Source organism: Mustela nivalis, assembly GCF_964662115.1.
Source record: "Mustela nivalis genome assembly, chromosome: X".
Classification (NCBI taxonomy): Eukaryota; Metazoa; Chordata; class Mammalia; order Carnivora; family Mustelidae; genus Mustela; species Mustela nivalis.
The window spans coordinates 96941762-96960965 of NC_139040.1; the positions used below are offsets into that span (position 1 = coordinate 96941762).

General features: G+C 41.8%; 1 long non-coding RNA gene across 1 annotated transcript in view; it reads right to left on the reverse strand.

Moving 5' to 3' along the window:
- Window positions 1–14933: 14933 nt before the first annotated feature.
- Window positions 14934–19204, reverse strand: part of LOC309856816 — a 76143-nt gene continuing 71872 nt past the window's right edge. The window contains exons 3-4 of the long non-coding RNA XR_014307364.1: window positions 17277–17334; window positions 14934–15291 (exon numbers count right to left, since the gene is read on the reverse strand). This is a non-coding gene — a long non-coding RNA (uncharacterized lncRNA). The remainder of the gene's footprint in view (window positions 15292–17276; window positions 17335–19204) is intronic.

Below are 19204 nucleotides of genomic sequence, written 5' to 3' on the forward strand. Positions count from 1 at the left end.
TAAAGATGATGGATTCTCCCCAGAAGGAATGCAGTCCTGATTTCATACATACCTTGACTTTGGCCTCAGATACCAACTGCAGACTTCTGGCCTCCAGGACTCTGAATAAATCACTTTCTGTTCTTCTAAGACACCAAGGTTGTAAAAATTTGTTATAGCAGTTATAGGAATCTAATACAAGCCACAAAGTGTATACCAGCTGTGCCCATGTGAGGAATATAGTGGCAGCCAAAACTACACAGTTTCTATCTTCATGAAGCATCAGAGCAGCTGGTGGGAAGGTATATGGTTGGATGGCATCAGGCCTCAAGATCCTTCTGTATCCTTGCCACAGTGGAAGTGTAGAACCTCTGGGCAGACTGATGTCCTTGTCAGCTGGAAGGACATTTGGGCATTTTTTCCCCTTCCTCTTTGATCTTCACTATCTCACACACACACACACACACACACACACACACATATACACACACACACACACACATATAAAAAATACATATTTTATATGTATATGTGTATATTATACATACACACTGTATATACATACATTGTATACGTATATATGTGTGTGTATGTAATATGTGTATTATATATATACCACACATATATAATATATAACATATATGTTAATATAATGTAAGAGATACTATATTTTAAAAAATTTAGCTACGTCTTTCACATGGTATTTAAGATTATAATGTTGGGGAAAAATAGATTATAATGTTGGCAAGGAACAAAATCACAGATGCTGAGCATTGGAAGAGGAATACTTTTGACAGTTTCTGACACTACATGCTGAGACCTTCCATTTGGCAAAGAGACTGTGACCTGGACAAATGGCCTGGACATTCTGCAAGTAATTGCCTACGACATCCCTTTGCCCATACCACAAACTATTAGGTATGGCATGCTCCCTTGTGAATTACCATGAACTTCTGTACTCTGATTTTCAAGGTGCCTTGTGAGTTATCATATCTAAGATGAACTGACTATATTACAGTTAGACAAGTAGAATGTTTTGTTTGTGATATAGATCAATTGATAAAGTCTGGGTGCTCAGGTCTAAGAAATGCCACCCTCCTTTGCCTCCGACTGGCTTCAAGAATATGGTTCAGATCAGACCATCTCCCCCAACGTGGGCCCAAGGTAATTTGTCATTCAGCCTCACAAACAGAAAATATCACCCAATGTTTGTCCTCCACTGTCACTCTCCAGCTTTGGAGCTTCAAAGACAGAAGAGAACAAGCAGGTGTTCCAACAGTGTTTCTTCCAAGTCCAATGAGAGCCCAAATCACTGTGAAACTGGGAAAGGAACAAATACCATATTCCTCTCAACTGGCTTCCTGCCTCCAGCAGTTCCTGTCTTCCACCATGGGTCCACGATTGCTACTCAGAAATGAAGTTAATTCATTCACTTTTTAAACTCCCTGTAGGACTTGTGAGGTTTTCCATGGGCTTCAAATCCTTCTGTTGGAGTTAGTAGGCCTGGAGAGAGAAAATTGGCTTGAATGCCAAGGCAATAAGAAAGGAATTTGCCTGTTGGCTTTTCTGATTTTATAGGTTTTGAAGAAACATGGACTGAAGATGGCAGAATCCTCTCTGGATCACGAATTTATAAAACTTTTAAGTACGGGGCACCTGGGTGGCTCATTCAATTAAGCAAGCATCTGCCTTTGGCTCAGGTCATGATCCCTGGTTCCTGGGATGGAGCCTCCCAATGGCTTCCTGCTCAGTAAGGAGTCTGCTTCTCTCTCTCCCTCCCTCTGCACCTCCCTAACTCTTTCTCTCTCTCTCTCTCTCTTTCTGTCTCTCAAATAAATAAAAATCTAAAAAAAATTTTAAATGCATTTTCTGATTACAAAACAATAACTAATTCATGGCATACAACTTAGAATCTAAATTAAAGAAAGTATAATGAAGAAAAGAAGATCACCTGAAAAACCTATCACTCCAAAATAACTTGTGTTGCCATTGAATATGGATAGGTTTCTTAATGAGATTATGATCATTCTCTGCACACAGTTGAGCATCCTGCTTTTTTATCACTTTACATGAAATCACATTTTTCCATGTCATTATATATTCATCATAAACATGACTTTTCAGGGCTGCAAATATCCTTCCATAATATATTTGACCATTTTACTATCATTTGACATTTCCATAATTTCCAATTTCTCACTGTTAAAAGTAACACTTTGAAGGAAAAGCCTTGCATATAAATTCTTTGCGAACAGCTATAATTATTTCAGCAGGATAAAACACTAGTTGTGAAATGGCGAGGTGAAAGCGTATGCAGACTTTAGTTTTATTAAAGTATAACCAGCGTCCAGAAAAGTTCACAAATCCTATGTGGGTTGCTTGATGAATTTTTATCAAGTGACACACCAATAGAACAAAGAGATCAAAAAAATATTACCAGTACCCTAGAAGCCAACCATTCAGTTTCTAAACACCCTAAAGGTGACCACTATCCTGACTTTTAACACAATGAATAAGTGTTGCCAGGTTTTTTTAATATCATGTAAATAGAACCATTCATATGATATGTATTCTTTTTTATCTGGCCCCTGTCCCTCAACAGGATGTTGTTGGTACAATTCATCTGTGTCGTTGGGCATAGTCCTCATTTCTTCATTCTCATTGCTGGTATTGCACTGTGGGACTACGCCACCGCTCACCACCCAAGCTACTGGGAATGGGCATTTGAGTGCTTTTCGATTTAGGGATATTAAAAACAGCGCTGTTATGAACATTCTAGTACATGTCTTTTGGTGAACATATGTACACATTTCCGTTGGATATGTACCTAGGAATGGAATTGCTAGATCATAAAAGATGGCATATGTTCAGTTTCAGTAGATACTGTCAAACAGTTTTTCCAAAGAAGTTGTAGAATATGCACATTTTAAGTCTCTTGATGAAAACTGCCATTCACAAAGTTTCTCTGCCCTTACGGTCTCCCAGTGGCATATGAGACTCTCTGTGGACCCTTTCCCAACAGTAGGGGGTATTACACAGTTTTAAAAAAACCTTTACCACTTAGGTCAGAAAGTGGTTTCTGGCTACTGTTTTAATTTGTATGTCTCTGTTTACTCTAGATAGTTGACAGACATACTACAAAAGAAGAAAAAAGAATAATCAGTAAACACATGAAAAAAAATATTCAAATCTTTCCCAAATTATCCATTGGAGTGTTTGTCTGTTTCTTGTTGTTTTGAAAGTCTTTGCTTTATAGTGACAAAATCACAGGAGATTTTTAAATGGTAACTTCGCATACACACACGTACTCAAATGAATGCAAGAGTACATTTTATGTCTCTCACACCTTCTATTTTTTAATTTTTTCATTCACTAGGCAAATTTATTCTGTATACATTATGCTCAAGGATATACGCAGCACACCTTGGTGGGCACAAAATTGTTCAAGATGTACAGACTCTGCCCTCAGGTGGCTTATAGTCCGTAGGACCCCCGAGTAGGTATTGACATTATAGAGCAGCAAGCTATGCAAATCAGATGAATAACAAGAAAGTAATGGGCTTATGACCTTCTTGGCTAGTTGAAGCTGAAGGAGAAGCACAGGCTGATCTGGGAGGTCTAGGGGCACATATCAGACCACAAGTGTCTATAAAACAAGAGGAGAAACCAAGAAGCCTCATTTGATTCTTATCTGGAGAATGGTGAGCTCAGAAGAAGATAGGATGGCTGCTTGAAGAAATCCCTCCATTGGGCTCTGAATGCCAGAGGAGGCTGGGGGGACAGGGACTAGTATTGTGAGCCATGGTAAAACACACGTAAACCTCCTACACACAAAGCTAGGAAACCATTGCTGTTGAGAGAGGTAAACAAACAAACTGGAAAGGCACATTTATAATGCTGGAGGCAGAGTGAGTCAGTCTCAAATGTTCTCGTACTTGAAAGGTGAAGAAAAATAAAACAAGGGCAAAACAAATGGAATTGTGGCTCTGGTTAGAGATTCCAAGGAAAGTTTATTTTGAGTTGCTTTTGGTAACTGAGAGGAAAAAAAAATGGGAATGAGTGTGGGAAGCAGAGAGACAGCCCCTGAGGATGGCCATGGGAAGTTGCCTTATTCTCTGTTTCAGCTACCTTTTAAGGCAGTTCCCATCTCCAACCCCAATGGTATTGCACAGTCCCACAATTAAACAAGAAACTCAAAATAAACAATGAGAATCAAATGACTGTAAAGATTTTTTTTAATTAGTAAGTAATCTCTACACCCAGCGTGGGTCTCAAACCCACAACTGTGAGATCAAGAGTCACATGGTCCACAGACTGAGCCGGCCAGGTGCCCCAAGAACCACAGGATTATAACGACAAAAAAAAAAAAAAAGGAAAGAAAATCGAGTTACTTTATTTCTGTCATTCCATGGATGAAATATCTGAATCTGGTGGTAGTCATTCTTTAGAAGTATTTCTTCACTGTGTTTTCCTTTTTTTGTTGTTTTTTGTTTGTTGTTTTTGAAACATGATAGTAACGTCATTTAAAAGTATTAATCTGGTACCTTTGGCTTTTTTTTTTTTTTGTACTGTAAATTTATTTCTCTATGTATTTTTTTGGTTGGTATAAAATAGCCAATATGTAATCAAAGGAAATGTTCTCTGTCTACATTTCTTTTCTAGCTAGTGTTATTATTCATTTTATTTCGTTGTTATTCCTGAAGATAGTTTTGTCAAAAAATAGTCTGCTCAAGGCCCCTGGGTGGCTCAGTCGGTTAAGGGTCTGCCTTCAGCTTGGGTCGTGATCCCAGGATCCTGGGATCGAGTCATACACTGGGCTCCCTGTTCTGCAGGGAGCCTCCTTCTTCTTCTGCCTCTGCCTCCCTCTCTCTTTCTGTCCCTCATGAATAAATAAAGAAAATCTTAAAAAAAAAAAAGAAAGAAAGAAATGGTCTGCTCTGGTTTCAGTACCCCAAGGCATAGTGTTGATGGAGACCAATGGTTTCCCACCAGGAGTCCCACTGGAGCTGGGGGTCTAAAAATCCAAGAAGAATTTGAGCCATGACAGGTCTCAATAACCCATCTGGGAAGACACATCTCAGAGAAGGGAGCAGAGTCTGGAGCTTCAATAGACACACTGAAGCTATGGTCCCAGGTCCTTAAACCACAAAAAGTTAAGGAGGGCAACTTCCAGACTAGAAATTAGTCCAAAAGAAGATGAGTTCAGCAGGAAAGATAGAAGCTTTCAGGATTTTTCAATAGCAACTAGTAATAAAATAAGTAAAATCTACATATCACATGTAACTAGAATACACATGCAAATATCGAAACACACATATTATTTAAATAATGCTTAATTTTTGCTATGGGTGATGAAGTCTGCCTAGTCTATTCTACTTCACTTTTTTTTTAAATTTTTTATTTTTTATAAACATATATTTTTATCCCCAGGGGTACAGGTCTGTGAATCACCAGGTTTACACACTTCACAGCACTCACCAAAGCACATACCCTCCCCAATGTCCATAATCCCACCCCCTTCTCTACTTCACTTTTTAAAAACTGTTAGTTGTGACCCAGAAAATAGATTTCATGACCCACTATTGAGTAATAACCTGCACTTTGAACAAAGTACAGCATCGGGAATATAGTCAATAATATTGTAATAACTTTGTATGGTGACAGATGGTAACTAGGTTTATCATGAGCATTACTTTATCATGTACAAAAATATCAAATCACTATGATGTACACCTGAAACTAATAAGATGTTGTATGTCAATTATGCTTCAACAAAAACATTACTGATGTAAAGGAAGGGAAACTTGACCTCTCAGCCTTTGAGTAACAATCTAAGTTTTGTTGGTCTTCTTCTTTAGAGCAAGTTTGAAGAACCAGATGTTCCTTCTTATTCTGTTTCCTGGAGCAACCTGAGCTCAGCCTTCATTAAGAATCAGAGACAAGGATGAGTCAGGGCCTGAACAAAATTAAAACGGGCCCCAAAAACATGTTAAGGTAAGAAAAAGAGAGCTGGGGATTTTCTGACATTTTTAACTGGCAAAGTAAACACTCTTCAACTAAGAATATCTCCATAAGTTGAGGGCCTAATCTGTTAGGGCAATATAAAAGCAATTAGAAGTTTCAAGAAATAGCTTTAGAGAAAGGAGATGTCATGGTATTCTTCTTTGCCAACAGTGAATAATATGTAGGTAGCAACAATAACATAAACGTTTCTGATTTTCCAATTGTAGAACCAACCCATAGAAAAAACAAGCCTTTATTTATTTGAATTGTGTATTTACAGTTGTTGTCAACCTTCAAAGGCGAGAGTAAATGTAAATTATTATATGATGCCAAAAGTCAGGAGGTGGGCACTGGAGAAGGAGTTGCAGAGGGTGGCATCACTAAGATCCTCATCTTAAAAAGTGAAGAGTCAAGGATATTTTCTTCTTCTCTACTTGATAAAAGAGAAATTAAAATCCATAACTTGAAACCACAGAGGTAACTAGTAGTGGAACCAAAAGAGAGAGATAAATTTATTGGTTGGCTGAGGAGAGAAGAAACAATCAAGTGAGTACAATTCTCATTTCCCATATCAGGGAGTCAATATATAAGGAATACAATTGATAAATCAAGAAATAGTACAATATACATTGTCTTTAGTGATGTAGAGGTAACCACAATAAAAGGGGGGCAAGGTCATTTAAAAGTAGATGCAGTTGGGAAGGGGTGATATCATTACTGATTGCTTTTTATAACACACACTTTATGGCACAAACTGAGTTCCTCAATTATTTTCATGGATTACTCTGATTTAAAATAATAATAATAATAATAAAATTAGCAATAACAATGAATAGAGGTCCCTGGGTTGCTCAGTCAGTTAAGCATCAGAATTTTGATTTTGGGTCAGGTCAGATCTCATGGGTCAAGGGATTGAGCCCCTCATCAGGTTCCAGGCTTAGCAGGGAGTCTGCTTGAGATTCTCGCCCCTCTACCCCTCCCCCCACTTGTGCTTGTGCTCTCTCACTCTCAAAAAAAAAAAAAATCTTTAAAACAAAACAAAACAAAAAAAAAAACAGTTATAATTAGTATAACCTGGAAATCCATAGGTTTTACTCTCTTGAACTTCTAGAGTTGTGACTCCAAGGCAGAGATAAAAATGGTTGTGGTGCATTCTCTTCCTCCTGGCCCAGTCTGCCAGATTCTAAAAATGACTCATGTATCATTCATTCACAAATAACGCTTAAATATAAGTCAAATAGAAACATTCCCCCAAAATTAATCAACTTCCATGGGGCAGAGAAGATTCTATAGTATTTTAATCATATTTTACATCTCCTATTTGGTCCATAGTATTCTTAATGCTATATTGCTTAATATGTATGCTTAATGTCAGGTGAGATGTAGCTGGGATCCCTATCAGTTTGGTCTGGGGTAAGATGAAGAGGCAGAGATCAAATTAACCTCAGAGAAGGTCTATCTCCTTGATCCTCAAAGTGGGGTCCCAGGACTGGCTCTGGAACACCATCCAGAGCTTATTGGGCCCATACACTCAGAGCTGCTGAATCAGCATCTGCATTTTAACAGGAGTCCCAGCTGATTCTGTTGATTTGTGTGCACATTAAATTTTGAGGAGCCCTCATCATTCGAATCCAGTCTCCTACTGGTGGGCAAACCCTTCCCCCCAAGCATTTCTGGCAGGTGGCCTCCCAGACTCAACCATGGTGAGGATAGTGGAAGTTATTTTGTAAAAGGGATTTATTTTCCTGGGTTTGAGGGAGGCTAATTTCATGATGTGTTGGAAATTGTCTGGTAGACTGAGGCAGGATGAAGTAAGTGGTATTGGGACTGGTGGAAATAAGGGTGAAGACTGAGGAGCCAGCCTGATACCATAGTCCAAATGGGGGGAAAGCCTGGGTCTGAGATAGGTGAGAAAATACCAGGGCAGAGCTGCTGTGAGCAGCCTAGAAAAGTGGCCGATAGAAGCTCAGAGAAGAACGGAAGATGGTCTGTGTACGGTAGATCACCCTTTGTAAATATTGCACTGGGCTGGCAAGATTAGTGATATATTTTTCCCTTGAGGAGCTTCCAGTTAGTCTTCATGGGCCTTTTTTTCTTAACAGTTTTATTGAGATATAACCTATACACGTGTCACTCATCAAAAGCATACAATCCAATGGCTTTTAGTGAATTTGCATAGTTCTGAGTCCATTACCATAGTTCTAGAACATTTTTTTCACTCCCAAAACCAACCATGCACCCCTGAGCCATCACTCCCATTTCCCCACACACACATCATCTTCTAATTCTTTTTTTTTTTAAGATTTTTATTTATTTATTTGACAGGGAGAAAGAGAGATCACAAGTTGGCAGAGAGGCAGGCAGAGAGAGAGGGGGAAGCAGGCTCCCCGCTGAGCAGAGAGCCTGATGTGAGGCTTGATCCCAGGACCTTGAGATCATGACCTGAGCAGAAGGCAGAGGCTTAACCCACTGAGCCACCCAGGTGCCCCCATCTTCTAATTCTTTTCCACATATTTTATTTTAGCAAGAATATATTCCATCTCTATGTATACTTTCTTGTTCTCAGACATTCCCCTCTTCATAGTATCCTATACTTGTTTCATCAATACGATATTTACTTTATGCCTTCTAGATTTTAAACCTTCTTTTCTTCCTCCAATCATCTCTTGTCTCTGAAATTGCTTTTTTTTTCTATTTGTTTATCTAAATCTCTTTTTCATATTGGAGTTTTTCCTTAAATGCTCGCCAGAGGTGGGAGGAGGGGATAAAGGATGGGAGTCCTGCATATTTGGATATGGTTGACCTGTAACCTCTGCCATTATACTGTGTGGCTCTTAAGTGCCAGAATGGAGAAAATGTTCATCTGGGGAACTTCAATTTATTTTGAGGAGTCTACTATTTTTTGCTGAAGTGATAGACATGGTACACTATGATCGAGATGGATGGGTACGTTTTTGGATTTGTATTTAGACTGCCAATGAACTCTCAATGTCTCCCCCTGATCACCCTCCATTATGTCTGTAGTTCTGCAGCACAGGCTGTGGCCTCCTTATTTGTAGTCCCTCCACACATGCTATGGGCTAGATGACACCTTTCACCTGGTTCATTAATGTGAAACTTGGATATATTTTCTGCCTTCCAGGAATGTTTTAAACTATCTCACCTGCTCCCAGCCCTTGCTATCATTATCTCCATTGCCATGAGTTTACATGTTTTTATTTCATTTCTATCATTTTGGTTTTGGGGGGAAGAAGAAGTACAGACATGCGGCCAAGTCATCAAATTTAACGGAGAATTTGACTCTTATTTATTAAAGTTTTTTTTAAGATTTTATTTATTTATTTGACATAGAGAGAGAGCACACACAGGGGGAGCAACAGGGGGAGAGGGAGAAGCAGGCTCCTACTGAGTAGAGCCTGATATGGGGCTCAATCCCAGGACCTGGGATCATGTGCTGACCTGAAGGCAGACGTTTAACCCACTGAGCCACCCAGGTGCCCCTGACCCTAGTTTTTTATATATGTATTTGAGTATTAAATATTAGCTGAAGGTAGTGAGAGTGATAGCGACTGAAAACACAAATCCTGTAAAGCAAGATAAAGATACCTACATTTGTAAAATGCCATTTCATGTACTCTCTTTAAAAGCCCTGGATGGTTCTTTCACTGATCATCAGATCAAAGCCAGACAGAGCCCTTAAGGTCCCTTCTTAATAGGTCCCACCTTATCTTTAGTCCCTTCTCTTTCCTTGGTCACCATCTCAGAACATGTCCTCCTACAAACCTTTCTCCTTTTCTACCCTGAAAGTCCAGACTCTCTACATTTACCCCTACAGCTTTTTCCACCTAGGCTACTGTTCGGTACCCTGCTAAATACTTAACTTCCTCCTATGCCCATCTCAAAACCCATGAAGCCTGCCTAAATCCACCTCAACTATATGTCCTTTTCCTCCCCTGCAGCCCTTATATGCTCACATTCACCTATCACTGCAGCGCCTCTACTTTTTCAGCAGCATGTTCTCATTTCCTGTCACACGTGCTCAACCCGTCTGCCCAGAACCCCTCAGGTATTTTCTGATACTGGTTTTGAAGCTGTTACTAACATAGTAGGTGCCCACCGCATTATTGCAGTAGACTTCTCCTACATCTGTCCTCCTGCCCTTTAGTATTTTTAGAAGCAGTTCTTGCCGTTCTATTCTTTCCTCCATTCCATTTAGGAGCCCTTCATCTTCTCAAATAAGCCAGAGGTTTGATGGGCATTTCCCAATGCCATCTGCCAAAGACATCAGAATGCATGTGCAGTGTTCTAAACTGACAAAAACACCAACCAGAAAGGCTCATGCAGCATCCACTTAGCCATTGGGCTTTTGGCATCTCTCTGCTTGCATACAGCTAGAGACAATACTCCAGCAAAGTCCTATATTCATGCCCGTCCCTACCTCCAACTCTATTAGCCAGCTGTCACTCCTCTGTGGAGAGGAAACATTAACAATGTACACACACACCCTCACACCCACTCATGCGCTTAACACAGATGTTCACCAAGAGTGCACAGGAACAAAGAACACTTTGCTCACCGATCTCTGTGCCTATTTTGCTTTACAAGGTCCTCTGGCCTTTTCTATGTAATAGGCACATGACAACGATAGTATTTTCTCATGTTGCATTCCTAGCCACTTCTGGGTTCAGCCTATGTTCTGGAGGCTTAATGTCATAGTCTGCATTTCTAGAAAGCAGACTTTGAGATGGAGATTAGCATGCCAAGACACTTATTAGGAGTGGAGGAGCCGGGTTCCTCCCTGTGGAAGGGAGAAGAAAGAAGTTAGAGTAAGCAGAAGTTGAGCTTTGTTGTGGGTCCACCAGAGGTTCCGTCAACCTCCCCTCCAAGGGATCAATGGCAACAGGATGGCCTTCAGTATTGTCTCAAATTAGGACAAGAGGCTTGCGCCTTCCTCTCTGTGCATTAGTTCATCAGTCATTGGGGATAGCCCACCCTGGAAGGAGGCAAGATCTTGGGCCAGGCAGTTTCCTTCAGGGGAGTCGATCTCCCAAAACCTACCAGCTGCTGGGAGAGCAAGGGTTTGTTCCTGAAGGCATTCACTGCCGTTGACTTTTCCAAAAACCTGCGCTCTGGAGAATGGCCTGTTCCTGAAGGAGGTGTGGGCACACCAGAATAAATTCAAATGCTTCCTGCGCTGAAGTGGTATCTTCACTTTCAGCTACCACGCCCCGTTCGCCAGGCCTTAGAGGAATGATACTGGCGAGGAGGCACCCACCACTCTCCACTCAGCATAAGTTCTAAGAACTTCTTTGCGACAGAAATAACAAGGGGATTAGGAGGAACATCACAAGCTGTCAAGTTACTAGTATATCCTTTCAGATCAATGAAGGAAAAGAACAAACACAAGACAAAGGAAGAGAGAAGAGAATGTGCATTCTCACCCCTTCCTTTGTAATGCCATCTGTCCCTTTTTCTTCTTGGCCTTGAGCTGCTGTCCTATGCCCCAGGCCCAAGGTAATCTTTTGTGCACAGTAGGTGCTCAATGAACACTTATTTAAAGAGTGAACAAAGCAGCCTCCTAAAAACCACTCTCCTACTCAATCACGGTGAGGACAAAAGTAGTGCTGGAGAGTTCGTGTGGAAAGTATATTTCATTATACTCTTGTTTCTCAAGGCTTATTATCTTAAATGTTCTCGGTAGGTGACTTTTTTTTTCTTTTTGCTTGACCACTAAGATGTATGTGGTTCAACTCACTAAGCAGTAATCACACCTACTCATATCTTTTATGGCGTCCGTTTTAGTCTGTGTTCCAGAAAGGATAAATTAAAATCCTACCTTGGATTGAGCCGCTGTGCACTGTACTGTTTGCTTTCCCCGTGGGTTGCCAGGAACCAGTGGTGAAGGTCAAGGCATATGTCTCTGACATCGATGATATTTTCAAAGCTTGTTATTTCAACAATGAAAACAAATAAGGGAAGGCCAGAACTAAAATGTCCATTGAATGCACAGTACGTAAATGCTGGCAGTGTTATGGGCTAGACAGCAGACGAGGCCTGTGCGCGAGAAACTTCTCAACTGAAAGGCTCCCCGTGGAGAGCTCACAGCAGTTTTCTTCGTCTCTGTCCAAAATGTTGAATCGGCCTGCCCCTGATATCCAGCTGACTGCTCTAAGGCAATGGAGACCCCTGGTCCTCAGCAAGGTTTCCAAAGCCTCATGATTCAGTCCCAATCTCCTCTCCTAGTTTCAGCTTCACCCACTCTTACCCACAGTCACGGCAACTACTTCTTGCTTCCCAGACCCTGTCCATTACCAGCCTTGTCCACGCCTTAATTATTTCAGGGATCTCTCCTACACATACACGTGTGCACACACACACACACACACACACACAGTGCCTCTGAAGGCCAAGCAGGGGATGTAAGCATGCGAGTCAGAGGCAGTGTAGGACAATAGCAGCAGTCTTTGCCAGATGGGGCTGAGCTGACTGGATGAGATTCGAGAGGCAAGAAGAGTAGCCTGGGGGTTGGGGTCGGAGATAGGATGGAGCAGAGATGAAGGAGGCAGAATAATGAGGTGTTACGACCACTGTTGGTTCCCCGTCCATATTCCTGTGACCCACCCGCGAAGTCACCTGCTGCTTCAGTGGACAGTTTCCTGGGTGTCACTGCACACCCCCAGGACTTTTTCTACAGCAAGCATCTGTGACTCTGCCTGTGGGCTTTCTCTGGTTACAAGACAACACTCAGCCCAACTGCAGCACAGGCCGGAAGTGTCAAAGAATTAACTCCCCTGGGAGCAGCCATTGACCAAAGAGAGATGGAAGTCTGTGGATAAAGACCCCTATTTCTTGCTGCTTGATTCTGAGGTGACTTCCACTGTCTCTTAGAAGCTCCTCAGTGGGAATTTGTTCCAGTTGCCCACAGAGGTAATCTGCTCATTTACACCTCATTTATGTGCTTCCCCACCAAGTCTTTGTCTCACTTCCTCGCTCTCCCTCACAGTATTTCCTGGAGTTTCCTTCCAAAGAAGCTGCCCCCAAATTCCCATCTCAAGGTCAGCTTGGGGGAATGTAGAAGATGATCCAAACCAAGACAGTAGGCTAGACACACATGAGTATCTGGCAAGAAGGAGGCAAAGTCTGAAACAGGAAATATCGCATAATATAAAGACATTGCAGGGTCCACACAGCCTCACTTACCAGAGTCTGAGGACCAGGGGAGAGAGCCTACCCACATTCCCCAGGGTATGTTCAGCCCAGCTGACCCCAAAACCTCGCAAGAGGACATACAGAGATGATCCGACCGAAATTTTCCCCTGCCCAACCTTCATTTCATTTATACTTCTGCATTAGCAAATTTCAATGCCATTGAGATTTAGCTCAGAAATTTATATTAAACATACTCAAAACCTAGCTTGATAAAGCTGAGCCATAAAAATATTGTTCTTGCAAATAAACAGCAACTTTTCCTTTCCCATCGGAAGTCAGATGGAAAGAAAATAAATTAGGAGGTGGTGAGGGCCCTGCGTCCCAACCATTGTTTATGGCTCTCTTTACTTAGCCATTCTAAATCATGCATTTCCTCTAAGGGTCATAAAGATATCACTTTATCCACTCAGCAAGAGAAATGAGAGGTGAGGAAGAAGAATGTTATTTCGCAGGAAGGGAAACAGAGCTCTGGAGATTTATCTGGGCCTGTGTCAGAGCAGCTGGCTGACCAAGGGATTTGCACCCGGAGCATCAGAACTTGAGACCTTTGCTTCTTCTACAAGGCCCAGAAATGGGTGAGATGCCTGGCCTTCTGCAAATGCAGCCAGATCGCTTGTATCTTCTGATTAACTGATATTACCCAGCTCTCCCCTACCGAGGGATTTTTAGATATGTAATTGCTAACAATTTCCAACCAATGGTTTTCTGAGATACTGGTACTAATAAGAATTCAGATAAGGGCATAGACATGTTGAAACAGCATGTACTACATGTGGGCGTTGTGATAGCAAAGAGTGTGGGACATCCATAGAGGGCCATGTAGTTAATGAAAGCAACAAGCTTCGGGGTTGGGGCAGGGCAGAGAGGGGTTTTCTTACCTCTACTGCTCACTCAGGGCACTGAGATCTTAGCAGAAATTGCCATTCTGGAGCTTTCTGTCTGAATTAGCTATATATAGTGCAACTGAGAGGAATTTGTTAACAGAGGACTGACTATATGAAGAAAATCCAAAGGCTCATTGAAAATAACTGAATCCAACTTTAATACCAATTAAAATATATGTTCCTTTATATACACATATATATGTGTGTGTGCATATATATGCACACACACATATATATCCTTACATATGTGTGTATATGTTTGTGTGTGTGTGTGTATACATATATATTCATGTGGTGATGTCATTAAAATCCTAGTAAGGCACATGCTGTTGACAGAGCCAAGGGTGTTCTACTCATGAACTCATTTAATACTAATGAAACCCTATGCAGTGGCTATTAGTATCTTCATTTTGAAAATAAGGACAAGAAGGATCAGAGACATAAATCAGCTTACCCCATAACACACAGCTAAGAAGTGGTGGAGATGGGAGGGAACCCAGGACCAGAGATTCTAAAGTCAAGGATCTTAACTGCTACATACGAAAAGGAAAAGTTTTCTAAGCTTTCCTCACTCTATTTAACTGGATGCACAGACTTAGGATTAGAGATTTACTTAATCTTTGAGATGAAATTTTGAGGGCCTCAAGGGAAGAGATCTATTCTTTCTTTTCTAATTAATTAATTTTAATTAATTAATTGATTGATTGATTAACAGACATTATCCAATTTTTGTTACATATGCAGAAGGCCATACCATTTACATGTACACCTGTCCTTACACCTATGTTTTTAACTGGAGGAACTCGTGTAACTCACATAAAGTAGGCATGAAATGGTCAAGTAACAAAACCCAGGTTCTCAGGGCCAAGGAGAATGTTTAATGCTTTCTCAGAACAACATTAACGGGACAATTTCTGGGTAGTATGGAAGTGCTTTGATGTTGTATCATAGAGAAAAAAGAGAGCATATGTTTTAAATCTTGTGGTTTGGGAATCAGACAGACTTTGTTTCAAGTCATGGCCTCAACAGTGTGATCCTTACTAACAGTATAATCATAGGCAAGTGATTTAGCACCTCTCTATTCATTTCCTAGGGCTGCCGTAAGAAATTCCCAGAGATTGGGTGACTTAAAATGGCAGAAGTGTCTTATCTCACGGTTCAGAAGACCAGAAGTCCTCAAGCGAGGCATCTGCGAGGTGGGTTTCTTCTGGAGGCTCTGAGGAAGAAATCAGTCCATGTCTGTTTCCTGGCTTCTGGTGGTGGTTGCTGAATGGCTCTAATCCTTGTCACTGTTTTCGTATGAGTTCTTTCTATATCACCACGTGCCCTTTCCTCTTCTTACAGTGACAGCCATCATTGGATTAGGGGCCCACCCTACTCTTCTAAGAACCTCATCTTAACGAATTACATCTACAAAGACCTCATTCCCAAATGAAGTCCCATACTGAAGTCCTGAGTAGATGTGGATTTTGGGGTGCAGAGATACTATTCAACCCACTATACCCTCTAAGCATCAGTTTCCATATCTATAAAATGTGGATAACAGGGGTGCCTGGGTGGCTTAGTCAGTTAAGTGTCAGCCTCCAGCTCAGGTCATGATCTCAGGGTCCTGGGACCAAGCCCTGTGTCGGGTTCCCTGCTCAACAGGGAGTCTGCTTCTTCCTCTCCCTCTGCCCCTCTCCCCACCCACTCATGCTCTCTCACTCACTCTCTCTCTATCTCAAAGAAATACATTTTTAGAAATCTTTTTTAAATGTGGATAATAGTATTTCCCTTCTGAAATTACTATAAAAAGTAAATGAAAGAATACACAAGGGCAACTGGTTGGCTCAGTCAGTTGAGTGTCTGACTCTTGGTTTTAGCTCTGGTCACAATCTCAGGGTCCTGGGATCGAGCCCGTATCAAACTCCATGCTCCACAGGGAGTCTGCTTGAGATCCTCTGTTTCCTCTGGTCTTCCCCCTACATGTACTCACACACACATTCTCTCTTAAATAAATAAATAAATCTTAGAAAAGAAAGAATACACGTATAGTTCCAGTATATAGTAAGAAGTCGATAAATGTTAGCAGTAAATTATACCTGTAACCACAATCACCAGCCTGAGCTCTCTCCCTACCACAAGGCAGAACAAGCTCCATGGCCTCTCAGAGCAGAGCAGAAGCGTAAGACAGACAGACAGAAGAATTCGGGATGACAGGTACCTGGAGCATGCTCTGAGATGTACTTTACTTCAGCATGCTCTAAGAGTTTCTGCATCACATGAGCTGAGGGAAAAGATCAGCTATTTAAGAACAGGAATAACAGAGCAATGTGAGTAAGGCACTGGTTCACTGCAAACCAAATGTGGAGAATGAACTGCAAACAGACCAGCCAAAGTCTTACAATCAATACAAAAGCATTTCTACGCAAGAGGTCAGTTTGGTTTTTGAAAATGTCCGTTCTTCTGCCACTTTGTATCAGAACCATCACACTTCAAGAATCCTCACACTCACACTAATTTCTGAAGAAAACCACTTTGGCTTGAATATGGATTATCCTAAAGCTCCAGGTTCCTAACTGGCTACTGCATTGGTTTGTGCAATGCTGGAACTTCCCACTTATAAACTACAAGGCCACCAGCTTACTGACCCATCAAGCTTTTCTTTTTTGTTGTTTTAAGACTTCATTTATTTATTTGACAAAGATAGAGAGCACAAGCAGGAAGAGCTGCAGGTCGAGGGAGAAACAGACTCCCCGCTGAGCAGGGGACCCCCCTTCCCCCCCGCCATGCAGGACTCAATCCCAGGACCATGGGATCATGACCTGAGCTGAAGGCAGATGCCTAACCAACTGAGCCACCCAGGAGCCCCGCCCTCAGACTTTCTGAAGTTAGCCAAGCCACAGCAACATGTACCAACTTAAAAACAAGCTTCAAACAACTGTGACTATTCCAAGCAATCGCCCCCAATTTCTCTTCTTTTTCCTCCTTATATTCGTTTTCCCATTTTCCTAGTTTCTGCATTCCTGGCTCTATTCTTCTTATCTGGGTTTGCCTTAAGCTTAGTTTACCTCTCTCACCTCCACAGCCTTGGGCAAGAAAATCCCTGTTTCACCCCCAGTCTAGAGGGACTCCTGGTGATGTGTGGTAAATGGAGTCCCACTGCTGTCTTGCTTGCTGGAGTTCTCATTCATTATTTCTCTCTCTCTCTCATCCACTCACCTTCTGCGACCTATATTCATGCATGCTGCCGGAAGAGGTGGTGGTTCGCTGTGTCTCTCTGGTTTGGAGCAAGAAGAGAACAGCTTTCAGACTGCATAAATCCTGGACCCGTCCCCTGACTCACACACACACACACACACACACACACACACACACACACACACACGCATGCACACATGCACACACCTTTCCCGAAGGACAAACAGCACGTTCATTCACACTACAGAGAGAACAAGAGATCCAGGGGCACCTGGGTGGCTCAGTGGGTTAAAGCCTCTGCCTTCGGCCCAGGTCATGATCCCAGGGTCCTGGGATCGAGCCCCACATCTGGCTCTCTGATCAGCGGGGAGTCTGCTTCCCTTCCTCTCTCTCTCTGCCTGCCTCTCTGCCTACTTGTGACCTCTGTCTGTCAAATAAATAAAGAAAATCTTTAAAAAAAAAAAAAAGAGAGAGATCCAAACAGCCTCCTTCCTTCTTCCTCCTCCTCCCCCACCTTCTGCATCCAAGTGAGAACAGTCCAGAGCTTTGTGTTTTAGTCTTTTGAGTTTCAAGCCTGCTCTGTGGGGGCTACATTTGCACTGAATGTAAATATTCATTAATGTATTTAATTCCCATCGTGAATATCTTTCTGTTTCATTATTGTCTGTCTAGTGGGCTGAGACCGAGGCTGACTTTTTCTGTATATCTTCCTGGTCCAGCATCACATGTAAATGGGCACTTAATAAGTGATTTTGGTCATGATGGTATAATTAAATCTTTCTGTATTGGAAATTACACATGACTTGACTCGGGGGCTGGTCTAATCTAATTGTGTTTGTGTTCATTTTCTTGCTTTTTCCTTTATCCTGCCTAATCCTGTCTTAGCAAAGTGGGCTTTAAATTCCAAGGAGGCTCACATGGGATTTCAGTCCCAATTCCCTTATGTTGGTTGACCAAGGCCAAGGAATTAAAATATGTATATATATGATCCGCCTGGAGTGGGCATAGAGTGATCCGGCCTTTAATGTATTCAAACCACTAATGCTGTCATTCCTAGGCAGATGTCTTGTCTTCAAGGAAAGCTTTTATTCTTTGGAAAGACTCCAGCTTCTCACTCTTACTGAAAGAACGGATCCAGCTTTAGGAGGGCAATGACTGTAGTCTGATCAGAGGCTGAAGAAGATGACAAGGGAACTCTAAACACCAAATTTACATGTTCCCCAAAGGCACATGGAGTAACACTGCACCCACTCAAACTCACGGACAGACATGGCCACCCAGAAAACCAGCTGTTTAAAAGGGTGACTCCACGGTACCAGGCTTCTCTTTGATGTTAAAGATAAATATTGCTAATTATTGCATGTTATTGTTTTCCAGGGTTCGCTTCTGTACCGCATCTAACACAGTAGCCACTGGCCACATGTGGCTGTTGAAACGTAAATGAATTAAAATTAGATAAAATTTAAAGTCCATTTCCCCAATCAAACTAGCCACATTTCAAGTGCTCAACAACATGTGGCTAGTGCTATGTATTGGACAGCCCAGACATAGAACATTTCTACTGTCACAGAAAGTTTGATCTAATGGTGCTCGTCTACCTTCAAGCACGTTGAAATAAATCTGCTCGTTATAGACTGGAATTTGGTGGGGTTTCTACCTCACTGAGTACTTCAGAGGGTAAATTATGAGTTGGGTGGTTACCTGTCAAGGTGCCACAGGCACAGAGAAACTCTAGGAGAAGCCACTGTAGCCTGGAAAATTCTGGCAAGTGGCCAGCTCTGACTGAATCCCTTTGAGGTGGAACCTTCTGCTGCTGTTCAAGTCATACCACACACAATAGTAAAATCAGCAGCTTCTGAGGACGCCTTCAGCCAAGCGTGGGGGCTGTTTGGGGTGAGGGCGTTGGTAAACTCACATATCTCTGCCATTTGGTCTTGTAACCTGCTTTT